The 22,508-nt window shown below is 43.5% G+C and overlaps 1 pseudogene; it reads right to left on the reverse strand.

Moving 5' to 3' along the window:
• Nucleotides 1-16,206: 16,206 nt before the first annotated feature.
• LOC129064985 (chondroitin sulfate synthase 3-like) overlaps nt 16,207-22,508 on the reverse strand; it is a 34,940-nt pseudogene continuing 28,638 nt past the window's right edge.

The following is a 22,508-nucleotide window of genomic DNA, read 5'->3' on the forward strand; positions in this document are numbered from 1 at the left end:
AGGGGTATGGAAAAAGAAAACGACCCTGACATCCCAAAGGTTGTTATCATAGTTGTAAAAAGACAATAGACAGGCTCCATTAGGATAAAGATTGACCTTAGACAGGGAAGATACCAGTTAGAACATGACTACCTGCCATGGCTTGCTTTTAGGTGGAAACTTTTAATTTCAGACCATCCTATCAGATCTTTTGGTGTCTGAGTTTGTAGGACCACAACACAGGTGTCCCCTGAGCTTGTCAGGTTTAGTATGTAGCCCCTTTTTGTCCACATATGTGTTACAACTATTTTTCACCGTTTGTTGTTTGTGTTTTAGCCTTTCTATGCAAGGGTTACCTGAGAGAATTAAGCCGTAATGCTTAAGTACCTATTGTATATAATGAATTAACTTCTGTTTTTAGCATCTAGAATGGTACCAGTTATATAGAATTGAGGAAAAGTCACTCAATTCATTTTCTGTGTTCTGTGGTTTGGATGAAGAACCTCAGGTGAAATATCTCCCCTTGTTTTTATGGCCTTGTGGTCATCAGCACTTACACAGGCATGAGCAAAGCAAGGACTATAGGCCAGGTACAGGAGGTCACCAAGGCAGAAAGTCTTGGGTGCCTAACAGTGGACAAAACTGGGAAAACAAGGACCTCGCCCCCAGGGTGACCTTTCCTCCCCTGGCATGTCACTGGTCATACGGTTTAGACCCCCTGACCTCTCCTCCCTAGGGATAACACCTAGGCCTCGGTGGTGTTTCAGCTCCAGGACCAGAAAAGCAGCAAAACCAGACAGCTGACATTGAGACCAGCTGCACTGACCAATGACCACCCGCCCTTCACCAGTTAGTGAAGATCATCACCCTGAAAGGACACACCTGGACAGCTGATGAATAATGTATTGAGACCCTTCCCTGGGACCTTCCCTAAGAGCCCAGCCCTTAAAAGCTGTTAGGGCAGAGAACCCAGCAGGACTCTCTTAAAGGAGCAAGAAGGACCTTTCCCCACCATCCTGCTCCCAGGCAGGTTTTCCTTGTCTTTCTCTTGTCTTCTAAGGGCCCTTCTTTTGCCTCTGTTACTTGTTTCCTGAGCCCATTTCTTCTACCACTCACTTCTACCTCTGTGACTTTCTAAATAAAATTTCTCTTATAGTTTGAGTCTTGCCTATGAATTCTTTCCTGGCCAGAACTCAAGTACCGACGTTGGTGAACCAAGGTCGGGTCTGACCCCACCAACATAATACCTGGTGCCGTTCTTGCCCCTGCCAACAGGTCTACCTGACCTACTCTGTTCTCCATTTTAGGATTTTTGATAAATTATTAAATTATTGGAATAATAAAGCCATCATCTTCAAAAAAGCAGATCATTGCACATGGAAAAGCAACTCAGAGAGGAAATTAAATGTCTCCTATGAGGTAACACAGTTTGACATAGACAAATTAATTTGTTAAAGAATGATCAGTTTGTCACGATAAGATCAATTTTCCTTTCTTTTTTCTAAGGTTCTTTCAGATGAAGATTTTCAATGACTTCCTTCCAATGCCCAAAGGACCTTTGGGAAATGTGGGTTTTGATATGTGACCTCTGCCTAAAGAAGGCAGAGACTACCTATCAGAGGCTTGAGATCTAGGATTTTAATACTGTGTCATTTCTTTTTATCCCCCCAAATTTGCCCCTCATCCATTTGTCCTATCTCAGTAAATGCCATCATTATTTGCCCAATGGTTTAAGCCAGAAACCTAGAAGTCATTCTTGAATCTTCATGGTCTATCAATTCTCACACCCACTTTTCAACAAGTTTTAACAGTTCAACTTCTTCAGTGTCCCTAGAAGACACTGGGGTTTTCCCATTCCTATGACCTCGACTGGATTATGAGCTGATCTCTGCGTCTTCATTCTTGTACACTTCCTCTAATTCATCAGGACAACTGTATTTTAAAAAAATAAAGAAACTTAGTGGGTTCTTGAGTAACCATGGTAATGCATTAGTATTTTCAACTTTGATTTAATCTCCAGACTAGTGTTTGGGACATTTAGGGGCACTGATGCTACTTCCTGATACAGGCAAAAGACCCTGGTAACTTAGGTCTGAGCCTCAGACTAAGCACAAGGAAAAGTGACAGTGAGGCCAACATTTACACAGACAGGTGATTCCATTTTTAAAGTAAATGATCTTTTCTTTTTAAGATTTTATTTCTGTGTTTTAGAAATGGGGGAAGGGAGGGAGAAAGAGAGGGAGAGAAACATCAATTGGTTGCGTATTTCATGTGCCCCCACCGGGAACCTGGCCCGCGACCCAGGCATGTGCCCTGACCAGGAAACGAACCCACAACCTTTTGGTTTATCGGATGATGCTCCAAACAACTGTGCCACACCAGTCAGGGCAACAAATGGTCTTTTAATGACAAAAAGTGATTGGAAATTGATGTTTAGAGATCTGCATCAGGGAAGGAAGGTGGATGGGATCTGGCAGATGTGGAGGTGGCAATAGGAGACACAGTCACTTCATGATTTGTACTCCACTGAATTAATTCTATACATTTCATCACATTAGTTAAGAGAAGGGGAAAAGGAGGAATTTGGGGGGAAGTTCAGGGAAAATTTGTTCATATATGACATGCCCTTTAAAATCACAAGTGTTGCATGGAAGGCAATGATTTAAAAATAAAAAGTAAAAATGAGACAGCAGAAACCAGGTACTATGGCCATACTGCTTGGGTTTAAATCTAGGATCACTGTTTTTTCAATGTGTGACCTTGGAAAAGAAACTTAGACTCTGTTCCTTTATTGTCTGATTTTAATAATTGGGAAATCAGTGGTACACACTTCATAGAGTTTTTTGTGAGGATTTATTTAATGGATATATTTAATGTGCTGGCTCATACTAATCACTATACAAATGTGAACCTTCTTTCCTTAATCAAAATTCAGTCAGAAAGTCTTTATTACTTCCTATGTGCCAGACTCTGTTTTAGTTGCTGCAGATACAGCTCTGAGCAAAAAAACCCCTGCCTTTGAGAATTAACAATGAAGATAGACAATATAAAAGCATGCGTGTGAACAAATAAGACAATTCACACAGTGATAAATGCTATAAAGGAAACAAAGCAGGACAATGTCATAGGGAATGGCATGGTTAGGGGTCACAGTGGATATGGAAAGAAAGTGACAGATTTGAGGAACTGACAGGACTGGCTGATGTATTAGAGCAGTGAAGAGAGATCAAGGGGAACTCCTGGAGAGAAATAAGTGGGCATGGTAGGAAAAGTAATGCCCCCCAAACACATCTGTGCCCTATAAGATAGATATCATACAAGTATCTACTTTGACAACAATGAGATGAAGTTAGAAATCAATAACAGAATAAAAACTGGGAAATTCACAAATTTGTGGAAAATGAAACAACATACTCAACCAACCAATGGATCAAAGAAGAAATCATAGGGACTTTAGAAAATATCTTGAAACAAATGAAAATGAAAACACAGCATCCCGAAATGGATGGGCCACAGAGAAAGTGGTGCTATGGAGGAAATTAATAGCTATAAACACATTAACAAGGAAGAAAGATCTACAATTAACAACCTAACTTAAGGAACTTATAAAACCTATCAGGAGGAAGAAAATAATAAAGATTCTAGCAGGGATAAATGAAATAAAGAATAGAAAAATAATTGAGAAAATCAACAAAACCAGAAGTTGATTCTTTGCAAAGATCAATGAAATCAACAAACCTTTAAGCTAGATGGGTTAAGGGGAAATAAAAAGAGACAACTGAAAAATCAGAAATGAACATGGGAACATTACAACTGATGCTACAGAAATAAAGAGGACTATATAAACCTATTGTGAACAACTATATGCTAACAAATTGGATATGAAATGAACAAACTCCTAGAAATATAAAACCTACCAAGACCGAATCACAAAGAAACAGGTATCCTAAATACACCTAATAAATAGTAAAGCAGACTGAATTAGTAATCAAAATATCCCAAGCAAGAAAAGCCCTGGACTTTCTGGCTTCATTTGTAAATTCTACCAAACATCTGAAGAAGAGCTAACACCAGTTCTCAAATTTCCAAAAGCACTGAAGTGGAGGAAAGACTTCCTAACTTTCCATGAGGCCTGCATTTTCCTAAGACCAAAGTCAGACAAAAACTCTACCAAAAAAACAAAAAACAAACAAAAAAAACTCCCACACACAATAAACGAAAAACTACAGACCAATTTCCTTTTTGAACATTGATGTAAAAATCCTTATCAAAATACTAGAAAATCAAGTTTAGGAGCACAAAAAGCATTCAAATCAGAAAGAAACAAGTGAAATCATCTGTGTTCACAGATTATATATCTTATATGTAGAAAAATCTAAAGATTTTTACAAAAAAAACTTACAACTAATTAATTAATAAATCCAGCAAAGTAGCAGGGTATAAAGTCAAAACATAAAAAGCAGTTGCAATGAACAGTCAGAAAATGAAATAAAAAAAGCAATTCTATTTACAATAGCATCAAAAGGAGAAAAAATATGTGGTAATTAACCAAGAGGTGAAAGACTTATACAATAAAAACTAAAAACATCGTTGAAAGAAATTGAAGAAGACATAAATGACAACACATTCCAGGTTCATAGATTGTAAGGCAATATGGTTAAGATGTTAATATTGCCAAAATAACCTAAAAATTCAACCTTATCAAATTCTCAATGGCTTTTTTTTGCAGAAATTTAAAAAAACTACCCTAAAATTCATATGGAATCTTAAATGACTCTAAATCTTGAAAAAGAGGAACAAAATTTATTTCAAAACTTACTAGAAAGCTACACTAATCAAAACAATGTGCTACAGGCATAAAAACAGACATAGACCAATGGAATAGAACACAGACCCCAGAAATAAAGCCTCACCAAATGAATTTTGAAGAAGGCACCAAGATCCTTCAGTGGAGAAAGGACAATCTTTCAGCCAGTGGTGCTACAAAAACAGAGCAACTAACTACCTACAGAAAGATGAAGTGGGACCTTTAGCTAACACTATACACAAAAATTAACTCAAAATGGATCAAAGATCTAAATGTAAGACCTAAAATTATAAAACCCTTAGAAGAAAACAGAAGGCAAAAGCTTCATGACACTAAATTTGGCCGTGATTTCTTGGATATGGCACCAAAAAGACAGATATTTAAAGAAAAGTAGATGAATTGAACTTCATGAAAATTAAAAATAATTGCATATACATAAACTTTTGTGCATCAAAAGACTCTATTAACAGAATAAGAACCCAGAGAAGGAGAGAAAATATATACATGACACTATATGATAAGGGGTTAATATCCAGGACATATACAGAACCCTTAAAACTTATCAACAAAATCAACCTACTTCAAAAATGGGAAAAGGACTAAAATATACAATTTTTACAAAGAATATATGCAAATGGCCAATGAAGACACACAAAGAGATGTTCAACATCTGTAATTATTAGAGAAACACAAATCAAAACCACACTGAGATACCACTTCACACCCACTGAAATGGCTACCACTACGATAAACCGAAAGCAGCAAGCGACGGTGAGGATGCAAAGAACCTGGGCCCCGTGCGCACTGCTGGTGCGGGGGACGACGGTGTCCGGCAGTTTCTCAAAACAATTAAAAATAGAATTGCCATATGTCTCTGCAATTCTCCTCTGGGCACATGCTCAAAGGAATGAAACGCAGGGTCTTGAAGAAAAACTTGTGCGCCCATGTGCACGGCAGCGTTATTCACCACGGCTGAAAAGGGGAGGCAACCCAAGTGTCCACAGATGAAGGGATAGATTAGCAAAACGTGATATATACAAACAATGGAGTATTATTGAGCCTTAAAAATGATGTGAATTCTGACACATGCTATGGCGTGAGTACATTTTGAGGACACCCCTCTAAGGGATCTGAGTGAGTCACAAAAAGGCAGTTATGTATGCTCCCACACACAGAAGTATGCAGAGTGGTAAAATCACAGAGACAGAAAGCACAATGGCGGTTAGCAGGGGATGGGAGGAGGGGAGAATGGGAAGGTATCACTTAATGGGCATAGAGTTTCAGTTTTGCAAGGGAAGAAGGCTTCTGGAGATGGACGGCGTGGTGGTTGCACAACAGAGTGCGTGTGCTCACTGCCAACGAACTGAATACTTGACACAGCTAAGGTGGTAAATTTTATGTGTTTTTACCACAACTGAAAAAAAAATGTTAGTGAAGGGAAAAAAGACATCCATGCCTGAATCCCTGGAACCTAGCACGCTACCTCATATGACTGGCAAACAAACACACACACTTTGCAGCTCTGATTAGGTGAAGGATCTTGAGATGGGGAGATTATCCTGGCCTGTCCAAGCGGGCCTGAAATCAACATGTTGTCTTGTAACAGGTAGGAAGAGAGAGATCTGAACACAGAGATGAGAAGACAGGGACACTAGAGAGGCAGACACGGGAATGCTGTGGTCACAAGCAAAAGAATGCTGGCAGCCACCAGGCGCTAGCAGAGGCAAAGCCCGCATGCTCCCTAGTCTCCCGAGAGAGAAAGACATTGCAGCTGCCTTGAATTTTGGTCCACTGATCAAGCTGATCATGGCCCCCAGAACTGGGAGAGAATATGTTTCCTCTTTGAAACCTATAAGTTTGTGGTAATTTTTACAGAAGTCTTAAACCAGGAATAGGGTGACATTTACCATAGTGGGGAAAACCACAGGAGAAAGAACTTTCGGCACAGAATGGAAATAAAAATGTTGATTCAAACTCATTATTTCTGAGGTGCTTTTTTCTGAGGTGCACAGGAAACACTTGACAATTTGCATCAAATAAACATGGAAAGCCATGCAGGTAGATGCAATTCCCTAGGGAGACAGAACAGCGGGGAGGAGAGCAGGGCCCTGGCCTGAGTCCCCAGTATGAAAACTTTGGGGAACCATGTAGAAGTCAAGAATCCTACAAAAGAGACCAGTAAGGGGCACCCAATGGGGTAGGGGCCTCAGGTCTTAGAAGCCAAAAGAAGAAAGTAGTTAATGAACTGAGGAAAGGTCAACAGTTTTTGATGCTGTTTATAGGTCAAATATCACATGACCATGGGGGTGTCACTACGGAGGGTGTATGCTGACCTCGATCAAGGTGGTTCCTGCAGAGAGGAGGCAGAAACAAGGCTGGGTTGGCTGAAGAGCCTGGGAAGTCAGGAATTAGAGAGCATGAAGATTCCTCTTTTGTAAAACTGGCTTGGATATTTAGTCACATTTTTCAGGTTCTTTAAAACCATAACATGATGTACAGTTTTGTAGAATTTGAGATGACTCCATTTGAAACATCTATATTCCTTTCCAGCTTGGGAAAAAAAACATATTCCCCAGAGTAAGAGCCAAATGTCTACTGTTGAATGAGTATTTTGATAATGTCTGGAGTTTGCAGAGTGACTCCAAAAACTGGGTATTCGAGTTTAATCTGAATTTTGGCACGTGGGATGATTTACTTGCACTTAAAATGCATTTTAAAACCATAAAATGTAAAAACCAATGAAATTTAAATATTAGTAATAACAAACTAATGGATAGGTCATATGACAAAGGATTTATTTTACTGTCCCCTTTCTCAAATCTTCCTACACATAGAAAGTAAACCCTAATTAGAAAAATAACTCAATCCAGGTGTAGACTGTTTTAAATATTGTAGAGTACAAACAATCACATATATTGGATTTTTTGGTCATGTACAACTGTTTCTCTATTGGGATATTACTTCTTATTTGAGAAAGAATAATGAGGACTTTTTTGTTAAGAAAAAAAGGGACATGAAAGCTTTCTTTAAAGATATTATAAATACAATGTTTAAATTTGGGGGGAACATTACGTTTTTTGTCAGACCTAATCACTTTAGGTCTGCCTACCTGTGGTGCCATGACTATAAAATATCACTTCATATGACTTAGTTTCACATTTGAATATACAAAGCAACATGTACTTTGACAATTTAGTGTTTTCTTTCATATATTTAAAAATCATTAATGGCCCTATTTAGCTGATACAATTCTTTCCACAAGCAATAATTAAAAATTTTAAATACTCTCTACATAGGTAGGCAAGAGAGCATTATTTACTATTGAAAGATTAAGGCCTTTTAGCAGGTAGAAATTTTTAAAAGAACCCCACAAGATTTCCTAATTCAAAAATAATCATTACACACACACACACACACACACACACACGCATTTACATATGCAATAAATATAGAAAGAAATGCCAAAGTGTCGATTACTTTGCTATGGTTTTCCCGAAAGAAAAATAAAACAAAGTAATTTATAAGAAACAGTTAAAAATGAACTGCATATTTGAAAACAGAAAATCAATACAAGACGTGCACAGTGGTCTAAGCCCTTGAATCCCAACGGGGTCCCTATCGTGGGACGTTTCATACACGACCAGGCTACAGGCCTCTCCTGTAAGACATTCTGATCTACTGGGTCAGAGATGGGCTTCGGCAGCAGATTTTTCAAAGTTTCCCCGGGGATTCCATGGTGCAGTCCCGGTAGAAAACCTCTAAATCAGCACCTTCCCCCTACAGCAGAGCCTATCTTTCAAAAAGCAACTGCAATAAACTCTTTCTAATCAACATCTTTCTTTCCCATGAAGGGGAAAAAGAGAATATGAACACTGTTCACTAGGAAATACTAATAACACTGAACGGGTATATCAGAATTATTGTGTGTCAAGCATTATTCTAAGAGCTTCTAACACACTGACCTTCTTATTCCTCACCATGGCTCTGGACAGTGGCACGATTTTATGCTGCTCTACAAGGGCAAAAATAGCTACAGTTGCAGAGTGCTTAACACTGCCCGATACCATTCCGATGCTGCCCTGTGCGTTGACTCACTGATCTTCACAAGAATTCTCTGAGGTAAGTACTGTCATTATGTCCATTCGATAGATGAGGGCACTAAGGCACAGAGAAAAGGAACTTGTCTAAGGCCACACAGTTAGTGAATGGCAGAGCTGGGACTTGAAGCCAGGTGGTCCAGCTCCAGGCTTAATTAAAAAACAAAATCCTAGTGCTCTGTGCTGTACAATAGCCACAAAATACATAAATATGCGGTTACGTTACTAAATACGGCTTTCTCCTTCTCCTCTTCAGAAGAGGGAAGATGCCCATTTACAAAAACTGAAGTAAGAATCATTTGATTCTCTTTCCAAGGCAGGTGTCGCTCACTGCTGGATCCAATTGGAGCTTTCATGACTTAAAATGAAAAAATTAAAGATGACAAAGGCAAGAAACCCAATTCTCTATCCGTCATGAAAGCAGGAGACTGGTTAGGAGCCAGACCCCTCCTCCCCTGAGCCCCGTGAGGACAAGCAAGGCCCCTGCGCCTTCGCCTCTGTGAGAAAGTCCTGGGTGAACAGCTGTGAGCAAAGGCAATCAGCTGGCTACATAAGACGTAAGACGGCTGCATCCTAAGGCACACTATTCTCAATGTATTTTATCACTATTTTTTATATTTCAAGTTATTTATGGATATTAAATGTCCTCATTTCATAGAAAATGTATTTCTGTATAATAGAATACTGGATTATTAAAATGTATCACTACGTCAAAATGTTGATCTTTCAATATTTTAATACATACATGCAATTTTACCTTAAATATGTGTATAAAATAAATTTAATAAGTATGTACTTTTTATATAATTTATAGATGCTTATATAATTATTAAGTTTATGAAAACGACATTTCTAATAATCAGCTCAGTAGCTAGGTAACTATATTCCTAACTTGAGACCAACATGTATTTAAAAATTTCTTTTCTTATTTTCCTGCCCTGGCTGGTGTGGCTCCATGGACTGAGTGCTGGCCTGCAAACCGAAAGGTCAGGGGTTCAATTCCCAGTCAGGGCACATGCATGGGTTGCAGGCCAGGTCCCCAGTTGGGGGCATGTGAGAGGCAACCGATCAATGTATCTCTCACACACATCCATGTTTCTCTCCCTCTCTCTCTCTCCCCTCCCATCTCTCTAAAATAAATAAATAAAATCTTTAAAAAAATTTCAATATTTTCATCGATACATCCCCCTAGTGCAAGGGATAAAAGGGAAAGAATAAACAAATGGGACTACATCGAACTAAAAAGCTTCTGCACAGCTAAAAAAAAAATCAGCAAAATGGAAAGGCAACCAACTATATGGGAAAACATATTTTCCAATGATACCTCGGACAAAAGTTTGATCTCCAAAATATATCAAGACTCACATGACTCCACTCAGGAAGACAAACAACCCAGTTGAAAAATGGGCAAAGGACCTGAACAGATAATTCTCCAAGAAGGACATATATGGGGCTCATAGACACATTAAAAATGCTCAACATCACAGGCCATTAGAGAGATGCAAATTAAAACCACAGTGGGATACCACTTCACACCAGACAGAATGACCATCATTAACAAATCAACAAACAAGAGGTACTGGTGAGGCTGTGGAGAAAAGGGAACCCTAGTGCACCGTGGGTAGGAATGCAGACTGGGGCAGCCACTGTGGAAAACAGCATGGAATTTCCTCAAAACACTAAAGACAGAACTTCTTTTCAATCCAGTGATCCTAGTGCTGGCATTACACCCTAAGAATCCTGAAACACCAGTTCAAAAGAACCTATGCACCCCAATGCTCATAGCAGCTATTTACAATACCCAAGTGCTGGAAACAGCCTAAATGCCCATCAATAAATGAATGGATCAAAAACTGTGGCACACTTACACAATGGAATACTATGCAGCAGAAACAAAGAAGGCGCTCCTACTCTTCATGACAGCATGGATGGAACTAGAGAGCATTATGCTTAGTGAAATAAACCAGGAGGTGAAAGACAAATACCATATGATTTCATCTATAAGTGGAACCTAATCAACAAAACAAAAAAAAAGGTGGGAAAACTGTAACTGAAAAACAGTAAAAAAATTTAAAAATCAGAAATAAAAAAATTTCTTATTTTCCTATACATTTTCCCCTTATTTCTTCACATTTTAACTTTATTTTATTGTACATTACTTTTATTAATATGTATATTTATTTAAACATCTCTTTTTGAGGTACTAGTACTCTATAAATAAATACTTCTACAAAAAAATAAATAAATCTGAAAGGGATTATGAAAAGTTTATATACCATTGACTAAAGAACAAGGGGTATAACTTTCAAAATTATAAATGGTAAGATTTTACAAGCTCAAAAAAATTAAGACATCCATTTCATTTATTAATTAGTCCAATAGTGCCTGCTGAATTGTTTTTAAATGTATTTTTGATTTAGTTAATTTAGAAACTTGGAACATACTTACTGTACTATAAATGCCCAACACCTTTGAGAGAAAGGGTCGCGTTAAGTGTTATGTCATGGCCCCACCTGATTTACGTGCGGTTACCTAGACAATTGTTTAGTAGGGCACTAAGTGAAGAGGACATAAGAACCTGAGAAAATGCAATCCCTCAGTATTTGTTTCCTTAGGTTGTCCTATGGTTCGTTGATGTCAAATAATGACTCCTATGACTCAGGACACTAATTTTTTTTCATTTCAATGAAGTTTATGTTTAGCTCAAATACCTAACTAAAAGTTGTACCTTTGTGCAAAAGAATATGGTATAATCAAAGTAAAATGTAGTATAGTTATATGATAAAATACATTTGTTTGAATGTTGAGCACTAATTCACTAGCTAGAAAAGAGACCGAAATAAATGTTTCTCAAAGCAGCTTTTTGGAGACCAAGACAAGGAAAGTGGAAGTGGAAAATGGACTTGGAATCTTTTCAGAAAATTAGAATCCTTACGCTCAATTAAAGAGGGAGAGTATCCAAGGTTTTTAAACTAATATGAATCTTTAAATTATCAGGGAGCTTATTCCATATTGCATAAAAGCATCATCCAGACTTAGCATTTTTCACAGGTGTTGGAAACCATTCCACACATGGTCACTACCCAGGGGACAGGCCACCAGTGAACAACGGAAATGAACCAGTAGAGACTACAATGTAGGGAAGACCATGCCATGTTCCTCCTTCAACTTGGAATGCAGTTTCACTTTGTGCAGTGAAGGAAACAGTGTGGCAGGAAAGAAATTTCATAAAAGTGATGCCTGATGGTTTCAGCTGACACGTGGAATGGGGATGGGGAAATAAGTGTGAGAAGCTCACTTCCTTTAATCAACTTAAAAACTAAATACACTGAATCAGAACCAAGAAAGGAGTTTTGAAAGACTGAATTTTAGATCAAAATTCCAGAGTGATACTTTCCCGTAGATGTTAATATATCTCTTCTGCATAAACTGTGTTCACAATAAAGTAAAATTAGCATATAGAAGAGGGAAGCACATAAGTAGGAAGATGGAGCTAAAAGGATATGCAATAGCCTCATAAGAATGGCACACGTATTTTAACTTTAATGGTTATGTTTTGAAGAACTTACATGTACTTAAATTTTTTATGATGTAACTCTCTGGTATTACAAGCCCAGGGAAACACTTCCAGGACATATCCTTTTTTTAAATAATGGATTTTTCTAGGGTGTTTATACCTTCAGGGGCCAAGATTAGACATAAGACATTTTGAACTTAACTCTTTCAGGAATCTAGTAAAAATCTGTTTAGTCATAAGAAAAGGGTTTCTTCAACCCACAGAGAAATAGTTTTTTGATCAACATAGAGTTAAGTTTCCTGTGAAACAACATTTAGTAGATGAAATAAAGATACATATTCTGTGGCTCAATTTAACTGCAAACATTAAAAAGATAAATTCATACAATTCTGAAAATGACTTAGTTGAAATGCAAAACTCCCTAATATGCTAAAAAGAATGAGTGAAGTTAAAATGGTTTTAATGCTTGAATATAAGTGATTCTCCAAAAAAAAAAACACCAAAAAAAAAACACCCAGAAATTCCAATTCTGCTAAGACACAGGCTGAAAATGAATTATATAAACATTTTTTTAATTTTTTTAATTTTTAAATCGTGTTTATTCTATTATAGTCATCTCAATTATTCCCCCTTTGCCTCCTCCACCCATCCCACCCCCACCCTCCCTGCTCCCACACTCAGTTCCCACTCTGTTGTCCATGTCCATGGGTCATTCATACATGCTCTTTGTCTAGTCTCATCCCCTTCTTTCCACCATTTTCCTCCTTCCCCATCCCCTCTGGTCACTTTCAGTCTGCTCCATGTTTTCATGCCTGTGGTTTATTTTGTTCATTAGTTTATTTTTGTTGAATAGATTCCACTTATAGGTGAGAGCATATGGTATTTGTCTTTCACCAACTGGCTTATTTCACTTAGCATAATGTTCTCCAGTTCCATCCATGGTGTCTCAAAAGGTACGAGTTCCTTCTTTCTTTTTTTAAAGGCAGATTGATTTTACTTATTTTTTTAATATCAAAATCCATTAAAAAATATTAAAAAATTTAAATCCATTATAAAGTCTCAGCAATTAAAACATGACACCAGCACAGAAATAATCAAGTAGATCAATGAAATAAAATGGGCATTCTAGAAACAAATGTATATATCTGTCTAACAATGTAAAATATATGATTAAATTGATATTTCAAATCAATGGGGAAAATAAGGCTTATTCAACAAATAAGGTGTATGGACCACTGTTACTTGAAATAAAACAAATATAGGGCCCTATTTCACACATTATTCAACAAATACTCAGGTGAGTTAAAAATCAATATGTAAAATCTAAGGAGTTTTTGGATAAAATACAAAATGTTTCTTATTCTGAAGTAAAATATTCAAACCCAGAAGCTATAAAGTCTTGACAATATGACTACATTAAACATTTAAGACTATATAGTAATATACATATAAAAAAAGTCAAAGGACAAGTAATAGAATAGGAAAGTATTTGCCACACATGTAAAAAAGAGTTACTAGGGTTTTTTTTAAGGAAAAAATTCTGCAAACCTTTAATCACAAAATGGATAAAGAATACCAAAAAGTCATTTAAAGCCTTTTAAAAATAATAGAAATAGGCAAGAAATATACAAAAACAAAAACAGGTTTAGTTTCAACAAATAATAAAGGAACAATTAAAATAGCACATCATTGTCAAAATCAGATTAGTAAGTATTAAAAATATTGGTAATATCAAGTATTGGCAACTGTGAAAGGAACTGGGTATTCATAGACTCTTCTTTTTCATCTTAAAGCAGTCCCTTTAGCATATTTTGCAGTGCTGGTTTGGTGGAAGGGTATTCTTCTAGCCTTCTTTTGTCTGGGAAACTCTCTGTTTCACCTTCCATTTTAATTGAGAGCCTTGTTTGGTAGAGCAGTCTTGGTTGTAGGTCTTTGATTTTCATTACTTGGAATATTTCTTGCCATTCCCTTGTGGCTTGCAATGTTTCTGTTGAGAAGTCAGCTGCTAGCCATATTGGGGCTCCCTTATATGTTTCTGCCTCTTTCTCTTTTGTTGCCTTCAGGATTCTCTCTATGTCTCTATTTGCCACTTTAATTATGATGTGTCTTGGAGTGGGCCTCACTGGGTTCCTCTTGAATGGTTCCTCTGTGCTTCCTGGACTTGTGTGACTTTTTCTCTCCTCAAATGAAGGAAGTTTTCCATCATTACTTTTTCAAACAGGTTCTCTATTCCTTCCTCATCCTCTTCTCCGTCTAGTATCCCTATTATATGGATATTATTACATTTCAGGTTGTCCTGCATTTCTCCAAATGCCTCTTCCTTCTTTTAGAGTCTTTTTTCGTTTTCTTGCTCTTTCTGGGAGCTTTTTTCTACCTTGTCCTCCAGCTTGCTGATTCGGTCCTCTGCTTCATCTAGCCTGCTTTTGATTCCTTGTACGATGTTCTTCAATTCAGAAACTGTATTCTTCATTTCCTCTTGTCTCTTATTGATAGTTTCTATGTCCTTTTTCATGCTGATATAGTTTGCAGTAAGTTCCTCATAATGTTCCTTTAGTTTTTTGTAATTCTCTCTGAGCTCACTGAGCTCATTGAGCTTCCTTAGAACCATTGTTTGGAACACAGTATCTGATAGTTTACTTGCCTCTATTTCATTTATTTCTCTTTGTGGGGATTCCTCCTTTCCCTTCGACTGGGGGGTGTTTCTTTGTGTTCCCATTATTTGTGAGGCTCTTTTTTTTGACTCTGCTTCTTAAATTGATCTGTTTTGATTTCCTGACTTTGTGGTGTGATCTTCTATAGGAGGAGACCACTGCTTTTTCTTTCTGGGTCTGCCTCTGATGATGTCAAATGTTGACCCTCTCTGACCATAGGCAGTCTGTTTGAGACTTTGAGGAATCCACTGTCTGTGGCTGTCTCCTTCAGCTGTTAATCTAGTCATTCTGTACTCAGCAGGCCAGCTTAGAGATACCACAGGGCAGGACAGAGTCCCTCCTGGGGCAAGGTTGTTGGGTCCTCTCATGCTGCTGCCACCCAGGGCAGTGGTCTGCTTGAGCAAGCTGGCTGCTGCCATATGGGGAAAGAGTCAGCACCGGGATCCTGCTGGCTACTCCTTCTTTTCTCTCCCCAAAGCCTCCATCTCCAGTCTTTCCTCAAGTGTCTCTAGACCACTCTACGCCCCCTTTAGACAGGGATCTACTATCTGTAGCTGCCACTCTGCACTCAGCAGTCAGGCTTTAGCACTACCAGGCCAGGGCCAGTCCCTCCTGGGGGCAGAGCTATTGGGTCCTCTGATACTGTTGTCATTCAAGGGAATGGTCTGCTAAGCAAGATGGCTGCTGCCATCTGGGGGATGAGTCAGCAGCAGGAACCTGCCAGCTACACTCTCAGTTCTCTCCCCAAAGCTTCCTTTACCAATTTCTGAAGTAAAAAATCTAGAGAATTTTGAAAATTAATTTCTGTAATTAAACAAGTGTTCATAATTTGAATGATTTAAATAATAGTTGCTGTTCTAGAATAAACAGCCTCTAGGAAACCAATCAAAATATCAAGCAGTTACTTAACATCTTCAGAACTACTTTTGTTTTCCTAGATAATTCATTTCTTTTAAAATTTTGTGAATAAATTTATTATAAGTGATATGAGTTAACTTTTCTTATGCTTTAAAAAATACATATTGTATTTCCACATGAAAATAGTCAAAGCAACTTCAGATTTAACTATTTGAAAAAAAAGATGCAATTACATACCTAACTAGAACAACCACAAACATCTAAGCATCAAATGCTAAAAGCTACAGCCCCACAGAATTAGTCCTCCTGTTAGAGACAGGAAATGGATACACAGGCCTCTAAACACCCATAAAGCAAATAACAGGGGAGAGCATCTGTCAGGGATGTGATGATCCGTTTAGGCTGATGATTAAGGTTAGGGTGAATGGTCACGCTAATGAGAAGACCTCAGACAGGCCTTAGCTCTATAACAAAGGTATGTCCCACAATCACCGCGTGTCCATAACCAGCTGTGCTCTCATTTTCAAGCAAATGCAAAGATACAGAGAAATAAGCAGAATTGCTGCCCAGACTGTAAGGTGGCATGCACCTGCCATACGCCAACATTTTCATTTAGCTCAAGTCTTCCCTCGTAAGACCAGACACACTGAGTCCCACCAAATTGTCAAACACATGTTCCTACTTCCATGTCCTCGTGCCTCGTGTCCATTTCTCGCAGGCATTCGCCAATGCGTGGCGCCATCCTCCTGAGAACCTCCCGGCCAAAGACCACGCCGGGTCCTCCCGTACAGAAGTCCTCCCTGGGCTCCAGGCCCAGCTTCCCCAGTTCCTCAACACTGCTGCTGAGACAGTGGCTTGCTGCAGGTCAGTGATCCAAGAAACTCTTCCCGCTTGTTGCCTGCAAAGACAAAGGCAACGATCACTCCTCTCCTAATTTCATCATCATTTAAAGTGCAAAGGGACAGGACTTCCTGTATGGTGTGTGAACTCCCCTTAAGTCTTAAACAACTGCAAAGAAGAAAAACTTCTTTGAATATTTCATTATTTAAAAAATACTATTTTATAGTTAATAATTAAATCATGATAAATTGTATCGATCTTGTAGCGAAGGTCACTGAAGGAACCTTAGTAAGTCTTACAACCATCAGATTTTTTCAGCTGAAATAATAATAATGAAAATAAAGAGGTTTCTTGGCATATTAGAAATGATAAAATTCACATATATTAAATATTGACATTTAGCATTGACTGACAGAGTGTTAATATCCAATAATTATTTTTCTACTGACGATTGACTTAGTTTAGTGCTTTGTCCTTAACTTGCCTTGAAATTTAATTTTGGAACTTTGGAAAGCACCCTTTAGGAAACAAACAAACAAACATTTGAACAATTTAAATAATAAAATTGGCTTCCTTACAGTCTGTGAGTTCACCAGGTAAAACAATTTAAAATTCGGGAACACCGGTCCAAAGCACCTGACGTTCTAGCAAACGCTGCGCTGGGAGAGGCAGCGCCTTCCGTGTTCCCGGTCAGCGCCCTGGCCCGCGCTGTGGAGAAGCAGACACCGCGGTCACCAGCTGCATCCCGTGCCACGCCCCTCGGATCTCAGTGAGTTTCCGCTGACTGTGACCCGGTTCTTAACCCAGAATGCCTTTCATCCTTAACAGGAATGGGAAGAAAATGGCATTTCAATGCACTAACGACAACCTTTCACAGCACTAAGAGAAGTGCTAGCTTTTCCCTTGCGCCCCGGGGAAGGGGCCACCGTCCGGGCCAGGGCACCGCGGCGAGGCTCCCGGCCCAGAGGCAGGGCCTCAGCAGGGGCTGCCCGGTTTGGGCAGGAAGCTGGGAAACGCGCTGTGCGCGGGGAGGCCGCCCTTCCGCACAGCCCGCGGCTTCCCTTGCGCCCCTCTCCATCCCGCAACAGGCCGGACGCGAAAGATTCGCTCCAGCTCTCGGGAACTGCTCCCCGCGGAGTTTACAAATCTCTGGCCAGGGCCACCCACACTCACGGTGAAGGGCCGCGCCTCCTTAAAAAGGTGACACAGTTTTCTCCCGCGGTGGCAGCGCCTGGTGCGGGGGACTTCCAGCCTCTGCTCACAGCCGCAGCCGCCAAGATGCGCCAAGGATCCAACAGGGTCGGGCCCGCACAGCCCGAGCTCCGAGGGTCTGGACGATTCGAGGACGGCGCCTGGTTCTTTCCGCCTCCAAACCTGACAAGACGCCCATCATCGCCTGGGGGGTTTCACCGAGGGGTGACGCCGGGGGCGGCGCGGCGCCGCACCGTAGGCGCTGGAAGGGGCTGCGCCGGGGGCGACCGGGATGCTCAGGACTCGCAGTGCGGGGCGGGTCGTGCGAAGGGAAGGAAACTCTCAGGGGAGGGCCCTGGGCAGGGGAGACGATTCCTCCGTCTGCCCAGTTCCGAAACCGCGCCAGATCCACCTAAAACAGAAAAGACGGGAACAAAGCCAAACCCAGACTGGGCAGCAAAGCAAGAACAGCGATTTCCAGACAGGCCCTCGCCGGCGCCCGCCGTCTTCCCGTCCTCCTCGAGGACACGCCCCTCTGGACCGACCTGGGGACCTGCCACCCCCCGGGCTTTCGGAGCAGGGCAGGGTGGGAGCAGCCCTCCGCTGTCCCGCAGGTCCGGGCCCGCACCTCTCCCGCGCCGTAGAGAGCAGCGCTAAGCGGAAACGAGAAAGCAAGCGCGAGGAAGGCGGATCACACGCGCAGGCGTGAGGAGCCCGCAGCGCAGCGAAGGGGGAGGAGCGGCGCGGACCAGGGCGGCGGGGACGCGAGGGCGGGGGCGGCGGGCTGGGCGCTGCAGGAGCCCGGAGCGCGTGCTGGCGCAGCAACACCGGGGCTGGGCCGGGGCTGGGGTTGGAGGCAGGGAAAGGAGGCGGGCAGGCGGGGCGCCAGCCGCTGGCAGGTCGCCTTTGAGGGAGACACGGTCGTCGGCGCGCATGAACCACTCAGCCTTGTCCAGGTAGTGGTCGTGCATGTACCCGATCTCGTGAAGGGCTTTTTCTGGGGAGGGTGAGAGTCGTCGGTCCCGGGCAGCTCGATGACAGGCAGGGGTGGCGAGGGCAGGCCAGGCCCGGCGTTGGGCGGCTGCTGGCTGGAGAAGAACGCCCCGCGGCCGGGGAGGAAGCGCGGCTGCGCCGGGACTTCTGCGCGGTCATCGCCCCCGCGGACAGGAAACCTCAGGGTGGGGAGCTCAGGGCAGTGGCGCCCCCGCCCCAGCTGCCGTTAGGACTACTCGGCCAACAGCCTTACACAGCCCAGCGCGCCCGGTCCTCCTTCTCAGGCTCCCTGTTCGGTACGCGCCGGGGAGCCCTGTTGCGCCTTCGGGCTCGCGTCCTCGCCGCCGCTGCTGCAGCAGAGGTGGCTGCTGCCAGGCGCTGCTCTGATAATTAGTTACCCCAGCTACTGGCTCAAGCACCGGCGGCCCCTGGAGCTCTGGGCGCGCGCGTGGACGGTGACTGCTCAGGCAGCTGACGGGACTGAGGTTGGGGTAGCGGCTGTTGCGCACCGGGGCCGTTGGCCGAGCGGCCGAAGTAGCATCAGAGGCTGGAGCTGCGTCTCTTCCTCTCTCTCAGCTCGGCCACTCTGGGGGCGATGAGCCAGGACGCGGGGGTGAAACCCAGCACCGGCCCGTGCCGCACTCACCCACGGGCGGCGGGAGCGCAGGCCGTCACGGCTCCCGGGCGCCGACGCCAACGGAGCGGCTACGGCGCTGCGCGCGAGTCGTCTGGCTCACACCCGCCCCGCCTGCACCCCCGCGCCCCAGTCCCGGCCGGTGCCGCTGCCCCGACGCCCGCGCTGGCTCGGGCTCGGAGCGATCCTGGCGCCTAGACCGCTGCGGGTCGCAGCCGCCGGCCGCGGCGCCCGCTCCGCTCTGGGCCGGGGCTTCCGAGCGAGGGTCGGCAGTGAAACTTCTCCGTGCGGCGGCGACAGCGAGATGCCCTGCAGGGGGAGGAGGTGGAGTGGCGCCAACGCGTCCGCTCCAAGGCTGCCGCCCACTCGTGGCGCGCCTGGTCCCTCCCTCCGCCAGCGTTCCCGAGACCCCGTCCTCCCCTCCCGCCTCCCGCCTCCCGCTGCCCCCGCGACGGGGCTCGGAACCGGCCCGGAGGAAGAGCCGCAAACACCGTCTCTGCCAGACGCGGGAAGCGCTGCCGCGGTCTCCCCCCGTCCTGCGCCCTCGGACGACCCCTCCGCGCCTGGGTCCGGAGCCGACCTCCCTTCTGGGAGAAAACGATCCCGGTCCGGCCGCCTCCCGCTTCCAGAGCCTACACCCCTCGTCCTTCCTCCCGCGGCCCGTGCTCTCCGTCCCTCCTGCCCCTCCGCCAGCCTCAGGACACCGCGTTCGGGACCTCCGCTGCCCACCTCCCGGCGCGCCGGCTCCGCTGACCTCATCGGCGGAGCTCGGGTCCCTGAGCCCTGGATGAGTGCCCGCGTGTCACGGGGCTCGTCTCCCTGGGTCCACTGCCCGTTAAGCAGCGGCGTGTGTCCTCCGATTCTGCCCCGCCCGCGTCCGCCCGCGCTCCTCACCGCGCTTTGGGTCCTCCTCTGCAGGTTTCCCTCTGGACCCCTTGCCTGGCTCACAGCTCAGGAAGCCAACGGTCCCACCGCAGCACCCCCTCCTGGCCTTACTGCACCCCCAGTCCCTACCTGCTTCCTTGACCACCTCTCCACAGGAGCACCGCTGTCACCCGGTGTCCTCCTAAGAAATCCCAGAGGGACAGGAAAGACCTAACCCTAAAAGGCTGGGGGTCATCATGGGGCGTGGGGGCTGCACCCCATAAAGAACAAAAAAATCCCATGGCCCCACCTGCTGAGTTAGGAAATGGGGGCCTGCCCAGCGCCCCCCTCCCCTCCTCCCCTCCTGGCGCCTTGTCAGAGGTGAGAACCATGAACTCTTTTCAGTCTTGGTCAGTAAGACTGGAGAAATGTGAACAAATTATAGGACCAATTCCGGAATATTGTTTATCCGCCCCACTCCCTTGGGTGAACTTAATAAGAGAATATAATTTTTACACTTGTCTATAAACCATTTTATTTTCGAAGACAATGACAGGAAATTTACCTCTCCAATTCGGGAGGTAAAATCTCCAGCAACACACACTCAAAGAAAAAAAAGTTAAACTATTGGCCAAAAATCATTGAAAGTGACATTATGAAGGAATTCCCGAAATGAAGACACATGACATTTTGAAGAAGGGAGCATTGAACAAGTTTCTCTCTAGATGTTGTGAATCTGACTGTAGCCTGAGGTGCATTTGGCGGCCCAAACCTTTTCCTCTTCCCCACAGGTCAGCCTTCTGTCTGTACATCAAACGCACAGGGCGGTAGGGACGGGCACTAGACGCGGGCTCCATCCCGCAAGGGGCTGGCGGGCCCCCGGAGCAGCAGGCCTGCCTGGAGCCCGGGGGAGCCGCTTTCCACACCGGCCGCGGGCTGTGCCCCCGCCTCTCACCAAGTGTCCGTCACTGGACCACGCAGCTCCTTACCCACGTCTAGGTCTTGCCCGGGAACACTCGGGGATGCTGATTATTGGACTCTTTCTCCAAGTTTAATTTTCGTTAGACTACAAAACTAATCAAGTAGATCCCCTCCGATTTAAAAATCTATCTTCCCAAGGACATTTTAAACTTCCCAGAAGAGTGCTGCTCAGTGAAACTCTTCCTTAATGGCAATTTTCCTTATCTGTGCTGCCCTATGAGGCAGTCTCTAGCCATGCCTGGTTATTGAGCACTTGGAATGTGGCTGGTGAGATTGAAGAATGGATTGTTAAATTATATTTAATTTTCATTAACTTTAAGTAACCTTGGTGGCTAGGATGTTGGACAGCCCATTGTCAGAGGAAACCCATACCATCTGGCCCCATGACCTCCGGGAAACTGTCAAGAACAACTAGTCCCCCCACCCACCAGCATCCTCTCCCCTGCAACGTCCTGCCAGGCTTTGTTCCAATGGGTGCCACTCGCGTAGTTGCTCTACAAAATCACTCGTTCTCATTGGGCACACTTAACTCACTCATCCACTGTTATAGTATTTTGGGAGGAAATTAACTTCATTCTTTTGTTCAACAGATTAGTGTTGGAGATTAAGCATTTGACAAGGTGGAAGGCTCTGGACACAGAAACGTCAACAAGATCTCCACCGTCAGCTATTGGTGACGTTCACCGTGCAGTGGAGACGTCAGGCTCCGACGGCCACCTGACCGCATGGACCGCTGTGGTGACCAAGGGGGCGAAGGGACAGTGCGGGGCAGGTTCTCTGAGGGAGTTTGCGGGAGCATCCGACTGAGTCTGGGCGTCGGGGGAGGCCCTCGGGGACAAGGAGATAAATGAAAAGCACTGAAATGCTGTCCTAGACCAGCTACGTGACCGTGGGGAAGTTATCTTATATCTGAGCTTTCGATTTTTCATCTGTAAGGATCTTTTTGTGGGGATTTATTAGGATTTACATAAGTGCTTTGCACAGTGTCTAGTTTATTGTAGGCACTCAGGAAATGTTAGTTCCTCTCATTTTCCCATCTCTTCCTTTATAATAAAATCTCTTAGATATCACCTCACTTATTTTTGTGACATTTCTT

The sequence above is a fragment of the Pteronotus mesoamericanus genome, unplaced genomic scaffold, assembly GCF_021234165.1.
Source record: "Pteronotus mesoamericanus isolate MK-2021 breed Mesoamerican mustached bat unplaced genomic scaffold, CSHL_Meso_final contig_171, whole genome shotgun sequence".
Lineage (NCBI taxonomy): Eukaryota > Metazoa > Chordata > Mammalia > Chiroptera > Mormoopidae > Pteronotus > Pteronotus mesoamericanus.